The sequence below is a fragment of the Cryptomeria japonica genome, chromosome 4 (genome assembly GCF_030272615.1).
Source record: "Cryptomeria japonica chromosome 4, Sugi_1.0, whole genome shotgun sequence".
NCBI classification, from domain to species: domain Eukaryota; kingdom Viridiplantae; phylum Streptophyta; class Pinopsida; order Cupressales; family Cupressaceae; genus Cryptomeria; species Cryptomeria japonica.
Genome location: NC_081408.1, coordinates 754,480,395 through 754,495,535, shown reverse-complemented (window position 1 = coordinate 754,495,535; position 15,141 = coordinate 754,480,395).

Genomic DNA, 15,141 nt, shown 5'->3' with positions numbered 1-15,141 from the left:
CCATGGATTGGAAACTACTTTTTATGTGTGGAAGAAAATTGAGGATATCTATAGCAGTAATGAGCATGTTAAGATCACCAAAGAGGAGAGTCTGAGAGGTAAATTTGATAATATGCGGATGGCTATGTTGGGAATCATAAATTTGAGTTAAGTTTTGATGCCCACTATGGGGCAAGTGCAAGGTAATGAGTCACAAATTCATGGAAGTCCATGCATTAGAAAATGTGCTCTTATAAACGGGGGCCCGTTTCAAAAAATGGGGGCCCCTTTATGCTTTGGGCTCCCAAGCCGAATGGTAATGGGAGCACGAAGCAAAAATAAATGGGCCCCCATTTTGTTCTAAAATGGGGGCCCGCTTTTAAACAAAATGGGGGCCCACTTTTAAACAAAACGGGGGCCCGCTTTTAAACAAAACGGGGGCCTGCTTTAAAAAATGGGCCCCCGTTTTTTCTTTTTTTTCCACAAGCCACCCTTGTTTGAAAGCGGGGGGCCGTTCTGTGGAAGTTAATTCCACAACCCACCACTTGGCTCGGGATTAGGCCCAGGATAGGCTTGGGATGGCCACACTTGAGACATGGACCTGCAAATTCAAATCTCCATGAATGAAAGCACAAATATGAACTTTTGAAATAGTTTACGTGCCTCTAATCAGAGAATTTTTATACGAAATTAAAACCCATTTCAGATTATACTGTCAAGATTCTAAATATGTAAATTTATTTAAAAATTAATTATTTTAACTATTTTTCATTTAATTTATACTAAATTGGATCCATAAATTTGAAATATTAACTAGTTTGTTAATTTAATAACTTTTTTATTTTAATGAATTTTGGAAAAAAAATTATGTCATCAATCTACACAAATTTTTTTTGTATTTAAAAAAAATAAATAAAAAAAATGTTAAGTTTACGTCAAATTATGTGGGTCGTACACGTCAAATTTTTAAAAAGATAATTACGGCCATTAAAAAATTAATTAAAAAAGAAATATTAGAAAAAAAATATAGAAAAATATGTTCATCAATCTTTAGTGTGTTACAAACCATTTCCCAAAATGATTTGAGAAAATAATTTTAATTGTGTCAAAAAGTGTGGGTCGTACACATGCATGATATGGTCCTGAAACAAGCATTTTTAAAACATAGTTTTCAGAACACCATTCAAAAAGTTATTTTTTATTATGTGAGTATTAAAATAAATTACATATTTGGAAAGTACACTCAGAGGGCTATCTTTTATATTACTGACTTTTTCCAAGATTCAATCTCTAAGTGTTTCAAAATTTAAGCTCAAATGAGACAAAATCTGAAAATCAAGGAAAACACTTCCACTTTTTGGCCAAAAAGTGGACTCATCTTCTTGCACTGACCCTATAAAATTTTGCTATTGCACTTTCAAATGACCACCTAATGAATCAACCTAATAGGCCTACTTTGAGGACATGTAAAATGGAGCCAGTTAATCATCAAGAGGTAAAGCTTTGAAACTTCTTGTACACCTTTCATTTGGCCTATGAAGTGTTTTGCAACTTTCAGAATTCAGTTTGGATTAGTTTATTAGGTACCCATTTCAAGGGGTGAGCTGAAAGTGCATGTTAGGTGGAAATGCAGATTTTATTAAGTAGCCTACTTCGAGCTCCTATATCTTTTGACCAGTTGATCGTCATGCTAAATTTCAAAGTGCATTGAATTGTATGCATATAAGTGTATCCACATGCCAAGTTTCAGGTCTTTATGAATCCGTTTGATCAATTTTCCAAGATGATCTCTTGAGCCACTTTATTCATTTTTTTGCATTTTCATTGCTACATCAATTAAAGTGGCTATTTTCTTGAGTGCCCTATTTGCATCCTATCAGCTTCCCAGTTGAACTAAGCATTCTAAGGTGTTCTTTTACTTCAAGGTATCTATGCCTTAGATTTGGGGGTCTACGGAGATCGTTTGATATTTTTAAGAAAGGCATTTTGAGTTCCTTGTGCATTGGTTTTATCAGGTTCACAGTGTTGATAAAGCCATTTGGTCATCTTTGACCATTAATATTTCTTCACTCAAGATTCATCTTGAGAAATGGCTTGGCAGAGTTAATGTTTGTATATCATAGTACACGCTTGTCAGTTTACAAAGTCCAAAAAGGTGTTTTGACTAGTTTGAAAATTACGTCTTTGGGATTAAATGCGAAAATATGGTGCAAGCGCCTGAAAGTTGCAAAACTCGGTTTAATGATCAGAAAATGGTGCCGATCGATTCTAGAGGCATGTTCAAGGTTCCTAAGGTGTTTTTCAAAGGTCATTTTAATGAAAACAAAAAATGTTTTAGTTGGACCCACTTTGGGGCCCGACCTGGCTCATGCCCGTGCATTAATTTTATGGAAAAGTGTTATTCATGCATGCTTATGCATATTACCACCAGCTTGGTCCACATTATGATCCTTTATGTCTTGTTACCATGGTGAATAAAACAAGGTGTTATGATATTATTGTTACTACTTATCAGATTGCCATTAGTTTTATGTCAAAATTATACTATATACTCTAGTCGGTTATCTATTACCGAAATATTTAGTCGGTATGCACAGTCTAGTCGGTTACAGAAGAAAGCAGTCACAGAATGCAATATACACCGAGCTATCTACCAAGTATCTTTTCATGTCTACCAAGAAGAAAAGATGACACACTGAGTTGATATACACCAAGTGAAACATGTTACCAGATTCATTGAACTTGGATATGCATATGAAAACGTGTTACAAGATTGAGGCACATCTAATCATTATCACATTGGAAATTGCACTAGAAGATTGTGTATGATTACAAGGTCATCTAACCAATGAAATATTTTGCATGATTATTCATTCAATAAATCATGTTTGTAAGATCGAAGCAATGAATTGGATCACTGTCTTAAGAGATCTATTTATACAACATGAGTTAAGGGTGTATGTATGAGTGTAAGAAGGCTGTTACAGAGACACAGAGGTCACCAAGAAGGTTTTTCAGAGAACTGTCGAAGAACAGAGTAAATAGAAGGGTTTACCAAGTTAATATATGGGCTACCGAGGTATGCTATAAACAAGGTAATCTATTCTGAGCACATAGAATCTGCTATAACATTTCAGATGTAAAGTTGCAGATATTTGTAATGATTTTATTGTAATATTGTGAAGTTGAAAGAGAAACCTTTAACAGGGTAAAAGACTCTAATCAAGTCTATAGATTGTAAAGCCTCTAAGCAGGTGCAACATTTAGATTAAGTGTTGTAAAATCCTTTAGCAAGGTAGATCTAATAGATCTTGTTACTCCTAACAGGGTAAGCTATCAGAAATAGCTAAATATGTAGCTCTAACCGAGCACTCTCTATTATTGCAGTAGTGAAGTTGTGGGTGCTATCCCCACCATATTTTTTCTCTCTAACCAAGAGTTTCTGCGTAACCAAAATATATGTGTTATGGAGTGAATCATGTATGATTGTTATCTATTAGTTTTAACTTTATTTTATGTTACTGCACTATTCGGTTTATGCATAACAATAAAGATATTGTTCAAGAAAAGTTTTGGAGTACTGATTCACCCCTCCCCTCTGAGTACATTAGCTTTCCATATTGGGCCTAACAATTGGTATCAAAGCTTGAATCTTGGAAAAGGGTTTAACTACCTAAAGAGAAAGATCTTATCAATGGAAGGATACAAACAATCTTAGAGGATTGTGTATCTGCAAGAAGAGCTGGATCATGCTACTCAAGTGATTGCAGACATGCAGAGGCAAATGCAAAAATCTCTGAAAGTGAGAATAAGATTATCTGATGATCTGCAGGACTCTCAAGAGTTAGTGGAACAAATTGAGACATCATCTGAGAACAGTATATCTAAAGAAACTAAAGAAATGATTGGAGTATTGAAAGAAAAGAACAAAGCATTGGCTGATCAACTAAAAGCAATGAAAAGAGAACATGAACATTTCAGCACACAGATGACTAAAAATCTAGATGCATTAAGGACAACTAACGATAAAGCAAGAGATCTAGAAAGAGAGAAACAACAACTTGAAGTCTTAGTATCTAATAAGAATGATGAAATCATAAGGTTAACTGGAATTCAACAAAACCTATTAGATCAACTAGGTTATGCACATCATGAAGCAATTTTGAAGAATGATGAGAACCAAGCATTGAGACTTGAAGTATCAAGGTTGACCGATGAACTTGAAACAAAGAAGAAATCCAAAGAAACACTGAAGAAGAGTTATTAAGCATCAAAGATGTTGGATGAGCAACTAAATACAAGAAGACCCAACAAAGATGTAGGACTCGGTTACAAAGGAAAAGACTCTACTAAGAAGGGAATTCATACTACTGAGAGAGGAGAATCATCAAAGCAAGCTGGAAATAGGAATAACATCAAAAGAAAGAAGCCTATTTGCAACTATTGTGGAAATCAAGGTCACACTGTCAACATATGCCAAATCAAAAAAGGTAAGCGACCGAATGTCACTAAGTCCAATGGTTATTGTCACAATTGCAATAAATATGGTCACACATCTAATCAATGTAGGACAAAGTCTATTAACAATTATTAGAAGGCAAAATTCAAAGGGTTTTGTAAAAACTGCAATAGATATGGGCATAGTATCGAGAAGTGTTGGTTTAAGCAAAAGAAATACATGTGGTTTGCACACCGAGCAAACACTAGAGGTTACCAAACTTACACAGATCCTTACCACCAATATGCAATAGTACCATGGGATTACAATACAAGGATATGGTGTGAATGTTGTGGAAGATATGGACATATAAGTGCCAATTGTTTTATAAGGTTTGGAATGAACAATCGAAGATCATGGAGAAATCCTGGTATGACATGTTTTCATTGTCACAAAGTTGGACACTTGGCTAGAGATTGCAAAGATCAACCTAGAAAAGACATTGAAGAAATAAAAGGCAAATTACAGATGATTTGGAAAAAGAAGGAAATTGTGTCAAATGAAGAAAGCACCTTACCTACCGAGTTAGGTGCACCTATTCCAAATTAATTGGTAAAGGTATGAAGGGACTACATTCTCTGAAGGTTAAAATCATAAAAGTTCCTATTCTATTATGTACTAAATTCGAAATCTGCATAGTTAAGATGTATTATTAAGTTTGAAATTCCATCAAAGTCTTTTGAAGCACTTTACAGGAAACCTATCAAGTCAGTGTATATAGGAAGCTTGTCAAACCAATAAATGAAGGAAATTTGGTTACTTGGTTAAAATACAAAAAGGAAAGAAGGTTAAAGAGGAACTGAGTGCATTTCATGTTTTTGACCTAACCCGCACGGAGCCCAATAAGGTATTTTGAGTACTTAAAAGCATTTTCGCAGTCATTTACACTTACTAAGTTTTTGAGAGAGCAGAGCAAAGCGAATCAAGGTGATAAAAACCTCATTCAAAGCAAATCCAAGGTATTTAGATCAAATCACAACATATTGTTAAGCTGGTTTACCAATCTTATCAAATTGTTATTATCTACTGAGTGTGAAGCATTTGTCATTTGAAACCGTCAAACCCTAAGGACTCTTTGCTAAGTTTTACCTGAAATCTTCAATGGTGCCCAAGATCCAAGATCCCATAGTTGCTAAGAATGTAGAGAATCCCTCACTGAAATACTCTTTGACTCCCAAAGTTGCTTCCGAATCAGATGACAAAACCACCTTTTCACTCATCCCAGACAAAGTATTGTTAGTTGAAGATGTGAGATTCTTCACCAAACATCATGTTGAAGAACTCGATCATGTTGAAATCAGAGACACCTATGATGAGCTATGTACCGATGGTAAAATGGATAGAATGTATGAACACATCAAAGTCAAAGGATTAACTGAAGCCTTAACCTATCCTCATGTGTTCAAACCCCAGTGGGTCAAGTTTGTTCTGAGCAGAGTTCATGATGATTTGATGTGGCTAGAAGAACAACCATTCAAGATAACCAAGGAAATCATTCATCTAATTACTAGTTACCCTATCTATGATCATGCCTGAGCACAGAAGATGATATCATAGAAGGAATTGATCAGTTTAATCGGAGTAGAATCTGATTATAGAAGACTGAAACTGAACAATGTAACTAATGCAAAACTTAAGTTTACTATTAGAGTAATTGGTTACTGTTTCTTCCAATCGGTAAGGGAAAACAGTCTACCCTGTGCAGCAGTTGACTTAGCTTATAAAATTATGAAAAAGGGAATGAAAGTTGACTTATGTGAGGTGTTATTGAAGAACCTATTTGAGAATCTGAACACAATAAGGAAACAAAAGAAGAACAACTTGGCAAATACACTAAAGTTTGGTTCACTTCTTGTATGCATGTTTTTCTACTTTGAAAAATTCTTTCCATCAGTCGGTAAAGTAGTTTGGGAGCTACACTGACCAATCACCCATTAGATTAATGACTTCATTAAGAGTTTAGGAGATAATTTCAATGATATAATGAATGATTACTTCAGTAAATTTCAAGAGAAAATGCATAATAGGTACCGAATCCCACCCCAGCTGGTAGAGAAATACAAAAATGACATATGCTTTGAGGTAGACATCGATTACTATTATGTGAATGTTGTGGAACCAAGGACTCAATATTTTCTACCTATGGGTTATGAGATTGACTTTGACATCACACAATAGCAAATTTGTGCATTTCTTACTTTACCAAGGCATGCTACCGAGCTGAGATATGGAACCTATGAAGAAGTAAAGGAAAAGGTAAAAATGAGCATTGTAGTACCCAAAGCTACAAGAAAGGCAACAAAGATGATTAAGGCATTATCTGAGAAATTTGGAGAAGACTCTTCCTCTACACCTATCAAAGACACTCTTGCCATCACCGAAGAGGAATTTGAAGCTCAAGAGGCAGCTATAACACTGAGGACCGAATTGCCTAAGGGTAAAGTGTTAAAAAGAAAGAAACAAGACGCTTCAAAGGCCCTACCAACTCCACCTCCAGCAAAGTGACCTAACACAAGAGCATCTGGAGCATCACTGAGTAAGAAACAAAAGAGTGTTACTGCTCCCAAGGTAACAAAGACATACAAGAAATCTACTCAGAGACTCATTTTGGCAAAAGAGTCTAGTGATACAGAATCAGAGGATGCAAACAAATTCCAGATTGTCAAGAGCAAGAAGGTAAATATACATAATGTTGAAAACTTTTGTGCTAATCTGAAAGAATATGGAGGATTTGGTTCATTTAGATATGTCAAGTATGAAACTAGAAATAATGATGAGAAGAGACAAATTGAAGAAGCTATCATCTGCACACTTCTAAAGTTCTAGTTAGCTCCATTGGAACTAGTTAAGTCACTTCCAAATGAACTTTACTTGCATATTGATAATAGGTGGAAGTATGCAATGGACTTAGAGAAACAAATCAGAGAAAGAAGTCTAGTCCATCTCTTTCCTGATATGTCAGTAGCTGAAATTAAAGAACATCTGACAACCTACAATTCAAAATTTCTTGTCAAATAGAGAGCCTTAAAACTAATGAATGGGCTATATATTGACATAGAAAATGAGACAAAAGAAAAGTGGCAGGAAATCTTCATAATAAAGGATGCCGATGAACAAACTATAGTTGAAATCATTGATGTCACTGAGCACGATCCTGATGTCACCGAGCATGGTCCTGATGCTACCGAACAAGACCCTGCTGACACCATTCAAATAGAAGAAGATGTCATGGATATAGAAGCACTGGAGCAGGAAATGATAGAAGGCACTACATATGCAAAACTTGTATCTACTGAATCCATTTTAGAACAAGTTCAGCCTTATCCCCCGATCAATCAACCTGTCTCAACCGAAGCTCCTCAGGATACAACACAAGGCACTGAAGGTCACAAGTCTATAGTAGGAGAAGATACTACTCTAGAACAGACCTCACAAGAACCTTCGAGCACTAAAAATGTTGTAGCTGAGACACCCAGTATCGAGACACCAAAAGACACCACAGAGGCTACAGGAACCGACCAAAGTGTTGCCTCTACCGAGCAACCTATCAAGGGTCAGCAAGCCTCCCAAGCTATTGTCTTGGTCCAACTGGCCAAAGGTAAAGAGAAGAAGGTGAAAAAGCATAGTTTCAAAGTTGATTTATCTAAACCAATAGTGTTTCCCAATGTGGATATATCAAAATTAAAGGGGCAAGAACTCATTGATTTCAGTGAACTATGCAAAGCAGAGGCCGAACAAGAAAAACATATGACCATTAAAAAGAAGAATAAAGTACTTCAGAAGGTGAAGACACTGCTATCAGATATGCTACCTATAGCTATAGTGTCAATTGATGCAGCCATCCATATTCAATTGGATGAACTCCTTTATCAAATAGAAACATTCGGAGTTGATGCATCTGAGTATTTGAGCAAGCTGAAAGACAAAGAGCTCACTGCAAAAATGATAGAAGAGGTACAGAAAGATCTAGCTATTGGCAAAGTCAAACTTGTCAAATTTATTACTAAGTTGACTCCTCAACTCAAGAACATTTATTATTCATTTAAGAAACTCTGCACATTTTCTTCATTCATTAAAGACATTAAGAATAAAATAGAGACAATTGAGAAGGAGATCACTGATCTCTCAAATAAGTTGACCACAGAGCCCAATTCAATTCAAAATTTTTATACATGGTTACAATAGCTCATGGCTCAACAGTTGGACTTAAGAAATGAAGAACACAAGATCAGGATGGACATAAAGACACTTCAGACATTATTCCTTCCACATCTTTCATCAGTCGAAGAACAGATCAACCGAGCCACATACTTGTCTACCACACAAGAGGGAAGCACTCTTGATGGCTTAATATCACTATTGGCTGATATTCAAGCACAAAATTCTTTAATGGATAGTGTAAAGGATGCACTCTCTGTCACACTCACCGACACTCGGAACAAGTACAAATCCTTTATTGACCAGTTATCGCCTCCGAATGGAAATTAAGTTTTTGATGTTTGTCAAAAAGGAGGAGTGATACTATATTTGTGGAGTAATATGATTTGAGGAATGATACAGTTTTGATATAATATTCAGAGTATAGTATACAGGGGGAGTATACTGAGCAGAGTAAGTAGAGTATCCAAGAGCAATGAACCGAGTAGTATATAGAACAATAAGCAAAGCACACAGAAGCGATCACCAAGCATGCAAAATTAGAGTTATGTACAGTATAATGATAAGGGGAGTATATCTGAATATACTATTTCATTGACTACTGTATATATTGTCAGTATAGTCATTTTGCAAATTATATAGATTTTTGAGTTATAACTTTGAAAGTAGTTTTTGTCAAACATCTCAACTAATGTCAAAAGGGGATATTGTTACTACTTATCAGATTGCCATTAGTTTTATGTCAAAATTATATTATATACTCTAGTCAGTTATCTATTACCAAAATATTTAGTCAGTATGCACAGTCTAGTCGGTTACAGAAGAAAGCAGTCACAGAATGTAGTATACACTGAGCTATCTATCGAGTATCTTTTCATGTCTACCGAGAAGAAAAGATGACACACCGAGTTGATATACACCAAGTGAAACGTGTTACCAGATTCATTGAACATGGACATGCATATGAAAATGTGTTACAAGATCGAGGCACATCTAATCGTTATCACATTGGAAATTGCACTAGAAGATTGTGTATGATTATGAGGTCATCTAACCAATGAAATATTTTGCATGATTATTCATTCAATAAATCATGTTTGTAAGATCAAAGCAATGAATTGGATCACCATCGTAAGAGATCTATTTATACAGCATGAGTTAAGGGTGTATGTATGAGTGTAAGAAGACTGTTACAAAGACACAGAGGTCACCAAGAAGGTTTTCAAAGAACAGTCAAAGAACAAAGTAAACAAAAGGGTTTACCAAGTTACTATATGGGTTACCGAGGTATGCTATAAGCAAGGTAATCTATTTTGAGCACATAGAATCTGCTATAACATTTCAAATGTAAAGTTGCAGATATTTGAGATGATTTTATTGTAATATTGAGAAGTTGAAAGAGAAACCTTTAACAGGGTAAAAGACTCTAATCAAGTCTATAAATTGTAAAGCCTCTAAGCAGGTGCAACATTTAGATTAAGTGTTGTAAAATACTTTAGCAAGGTAGATCTAATAGATCTTGTTACTCCTAACAGGGTAAGCTATCAGAAATAGCTAAATTTGTAGCTCTAACCAAGCACTCTTTATTATTGCAGTAGTGAAGTTGTGGGTGCCATCCCCACCGCAGTTTTTCTCTGTAACCAAGAGTTTCTGCGTAACCAAAATATATGTGTTATGGAGTGAATCATGTATGATTATTATCTATTAGTTTTAACTTTATTTTATGTTACTGCACTATTCAGTTTATGCATAACAGTAAAGATATTGTTCAAGAAAAGTTTTGGAGTACTGATTCACCCCTCCCCTCTGAGTACATTAGCTTTCCATATTGGGCCTAACAATTATAGGAGTGGAGTCTAATGTTCTTGCTTGTGAGATTAAGAAAGCTTATTTTAAGCGTCATGGTTTTGAAGAAAAGTTTTTATAGAAAAAATTCTTCGAGTGCATCTTGAAGTTGGATAGATTTTTTCTCTAATGAAGGCAAAAGATTTAGAATCTACCCAGGCCAAGATCCAAATAGATGAAATTTTTTCCAAGGTCGATATAGTTGTCAACCTTGCAACCACCACCAAGTTCTATGAGAGATTAAGGTGTTGGAAATCCTCAAGCAATTGCCTTGAGGTGTGGTTTGTGGAGCATTAACAATGCAAGTAGTAGGTGTAAGGATTAATTCCATAACCTTTGAAGTTAATCCTCCCTATTGTGGCATGCATTGGAGAAGAGGCAACATATAACATTTTAAGAAAATGCCAATTTCATGCTCAAACAACCTAAGCCCTCCTACGTAGTGGTTAGAAACATAAGAAACTTTCTAGAAAATGCATTCCATAGGTGTTAAACCTACTAATCTCCCCCTTGCATGGAAAAGCGTATGGAGTGGCAACGTAGAAATCTGGGTGAGTGTTTCTAAAGTCTTCAAAAACAAATGCAATTCTGTCGGCATCCTCCCTTCATGTGCCAGTGAGAAAGGTAGAAGGCAATGTTGTAGAGGCATTTTAATCTTCATCAAATGCTTTTGGCAGCTATATTCCCAAAGTCCACAACCTTTGTTAGCATCCTCCCCTGTCGATTAGTTGCAGTATGGGTAAAGGTGTTTTAAAAGGATTCAAAGAAAATGCAAATGGCATTTTCAAGAAGCCTAAACCCTCTTGCGCAATGGCTTGTAATCATTCAGAAACTTCCAAGTAAATATGTTGGTAGGTGTAAAGCGTGACATTCAGAAACTTTCAAGCATACTGCATCAGTAGGTGAAAATCGAGCATTCTCCTTCTGCGCTGGTTGAAAAGGTGTTAGAAACCAAATGCAATTGGCAGGCAAAGTTCCAGTATTCTCCTGTGGAGTGTTAGTATGAAATGTGAAAAGAAAAAGAGACATTTAAAAATCCTCCAAGAAAATGCAATTGGAAGGTGTAAGATCAATGTTCCCAGCCGTGGTGTTGAGAGGGGTTTTAAAACTTAAGCAAATTCATATCTATAGACAAGAGGTCTTAGAAGACTTTCAAAAAATGTAGTTCTAGGCATAAGAGTATTATCCCACATTGGCTGGGTGGGGAAAGTTTTTGGTATTTAAATGTAAAGCTCCACCCAACTATAGTGTCAAAGCCTTTAAGGATTTTGACACTAGGTGCTAGTTGGGTGCCCAGTGGTCCCCACACACATGTGCATGAATTGCGAGGTGAGGAGGCTAGCTGGCAACCAGGCGGACCCCATGTGTGCATGGTTCCTAAGGCAAGCGAGTTTTATAGTGGAAGGACAAATTAACAAGTTCATAGGTTCATCGCAGATCAACGGTGGCTGCTATTTCATGAAGTGAAGATGCACAAAGGTTACCCTTCATGAAATAGTGAAAGATGAGCTAGCAAGTCCAGGTGGCAGGTGAGCTAGTGGGTCCCGGTGAGATGGCACTGAGGTGGTGATGAGCAGGCAGTCTAGTGGCAGTCAGGTGGCGGTTTGCAAGCAGGTGAGATGGAGCTGAGATGGTAGGTCCAAGTTGTAGACCAGTGGACCCTACAAGCGAATCATAGGCTGCCATGTGGCAGGGCATACATCCAAAATTGGTGAAAAATCAAAGTTAAATTGTATAGTCTTGACTATTGAGGAAAAAATGAAAATTTAAATGATTGCTTACACATTCAAGATTAATTTGCTCATTAGGTATTTTTTACCCGAAATGGCAAGTATTATATATCATCAAAAAGCTCTCGAGACAAGGACATTAGTTATATGGTTTGTTTCAACAAAAATGAGATATTTTGAGAGCAGTTTCCATGGGAAGAGGAGGAGATATTTTTTGCAGTTAGGGAAAAGGGGACACATGGCAACTTCGGATGCATTCTGGTTTTTTTCCCCTCCTTCATATTCCCATTTGTTCTCATTTTTAAGGGTTCTAGAAATTTGGAGAAATGCTCCAGATTTTCATGGTTTCCAATTTTGAGTTTTCTTCAAGATTGTATAGGGCAATGCCATTTTCCAGAGAATAGAGTATGATTCATGCTATAGGTGTTTCTAATTGTAGGTTTTTATGTATGTAAGGCATGCATAAATTCACACAAAATTTGTCTTTGAAGTGTACTTTCATTTTATTCAAATCAGATCCTTGAGGAGGATCAAGTTTGTCATGAGTAGCTGTGTCTATGAGTGTAATGTTTTCTTGTAGGTAATCCTTCAAGCAAGATTTTAAACTCTGCAAGAAAATATTAATAAAATAGGGTTCATGTTCTAGATTTGATATTTTCTATGAATGAGCTGATGTAATGCATTTATGTAAGGCACTAAATGTAGGAATACTTAAGTATGAAGATGGATTTGCGGTAGAAGTTTTCATCTATAGTTTGATGTGTGACTATCTTGCCCTTGGATAAGGCATTGATCTTGCAATTAAGGGGATTCACAAACAATTTAAAATCCAATTAGAATATCTTTATTTTATGTTTTTTTTGAAATGTTTCATCTATCTCATGCTCAAACATAGCTGAGTTGTATGTGTAGATCTAGCCCATTTGCAGTAACCTACTTGTTGTTGAGCGCTAGTGAGATCTATCTGCTTTTGTTGATGCAGCCATAGGTGTGTAATTTGTTTTATTTAAAGCATCAAAGGTATACTCACCTAGGCTTTGTAGATCCTAAAGAGTAGAAGGATCCATATCTTTGTTATGTTGTCCAAGCCCTAAGGTTTTCATAGATTGAAATTGGCTATTTCATAGATCAATTTGTAGGTGTACTTGGGTTAACCAGTTTTGGTGAACAACAGGCAGATGGAGAGAACATTCAACAGTATGGTCAGAGGATGAAGGAGATAGTTGGTGAGATAAAAAGTGTTGGTGGTATAGTGGAGTATTCCAAAATGGTTAGCAAGCTATTGAGAACCCTTCTATTGGTCTACGCTATCCGTGTTGTAGCCATTCGGGAACTCAAGTCTATTAATAAATTAAAGGTAACTCTTGATTCCATCATTCGTAAACTGATTGCTTTTGAATTAAATGGTTATGATGAAAGTATTCATAAATATGAGTTTGCATTTAGAGCTTCAATTTATAATGCACCAGTAAGGAAAAGCAGAGAAGCTAGTTACAGTCATGAGTCTAGATCCAGCAGAGAAGTGTTAGACACAATGCACCACTGAGAGGGGGGTGAATTAGTTGTTCTCAAACTTTTCCCTTTAACAACCTATGTGTGTACACTGGTTAATGAATCTAACACAATGCAGACTTATTGATTAGTAGGGAGACCAACACTAATACACACACAGACAATGAGACATCACATAACAATAGCATGTATGAGGAAAACCCAAGATGGGAAAAACCTCAGTGAGCAATGCTGTTGGAGTCTACTGCTTCAATCCAACCTCACAATCAAACTCTGTTACAATATTTATGGCATCAACCCAAGGAGCTACAACCCTTGATTTAGGGCACCAACCCCTACCTTGTTTATGGGCTACAACCCAAAGGAGTTACAACCCCTAATTTAGGGCGCCAACCCCTAACTAATTTATGGGCTACAACCCTTACACCAAGCTACAACTTAGTGATCACAATGAAAAATATCAAATACAAAGGTGGTAATCTAGTTACAAGTGAATCTTGTAACAACTCAATACAAACTTCCCTGCTGGTAAGGTTTCTCCTCAGCCTTACCAATTCTCTGCTCACTTTGACTGAATCTCTCTTTTCACTATCGCTACTCTCAAATGCCACTTCACTAGTTCCTCTTCTTCTTCTCTACTGTATCTCCAGCTTGTTTCTCTACACTTTGCTGGTGCTATACTCTACTGATTTTTTGTCTGCCTTATCTATAGCTTCCTTCCCTTATACTCTGCCGATATGGACCCTACAGGTTTAGTTCTACTACCGGTTGAACAATCAAATAGGTTCACCCTCACACTTAGTCTCTTCTCAGATATCCTTTATGCACTTGACTGATTCTCTCTAACTTTGCAACAACACTATCTTGTTCTCTTGAGCAGCACCTTAACTATGTCTTTGGCCTGCATATTTATAGCCACAATTTCCCACTAAAAACCAATTCAAAATATAGGCAGTTAGGGTTTCCTCATCACCCTCGAGGCAAACCAAATCCAATCAGATACTGCTTGATCTGATCTCCCTAGCATTCAACAGACATCTTGGCCATTAGCATGCCTTCTTGATCACACCTTCTATCCCAGGCGATCTACTTTTTACCCTATCGGCTGATCTCTTGGTCAACCACCAACATCAGTCTTCTAATTTCTTTCATCACCTTGATATTCTCAATCACTCTTAGATGGCTCGTAGTTGTCCTCTAGACCTCAAACCGTACACCTCTGCAATACATCCCGTGATTTGAGGGATCTACCATTAATGTCCACCAACTCTACAACTACCCCATCGGTGTTCATTCAATCTTCATCTGAATGCAGGTCTGCCACCTTCACTCCATGTGGCATCCATGTCGACCATCTTCTAGCTTGGTTCTCCAAGTTGGTCTAGATAGGATCACCGACCAATCACCCTACTGGCTCCT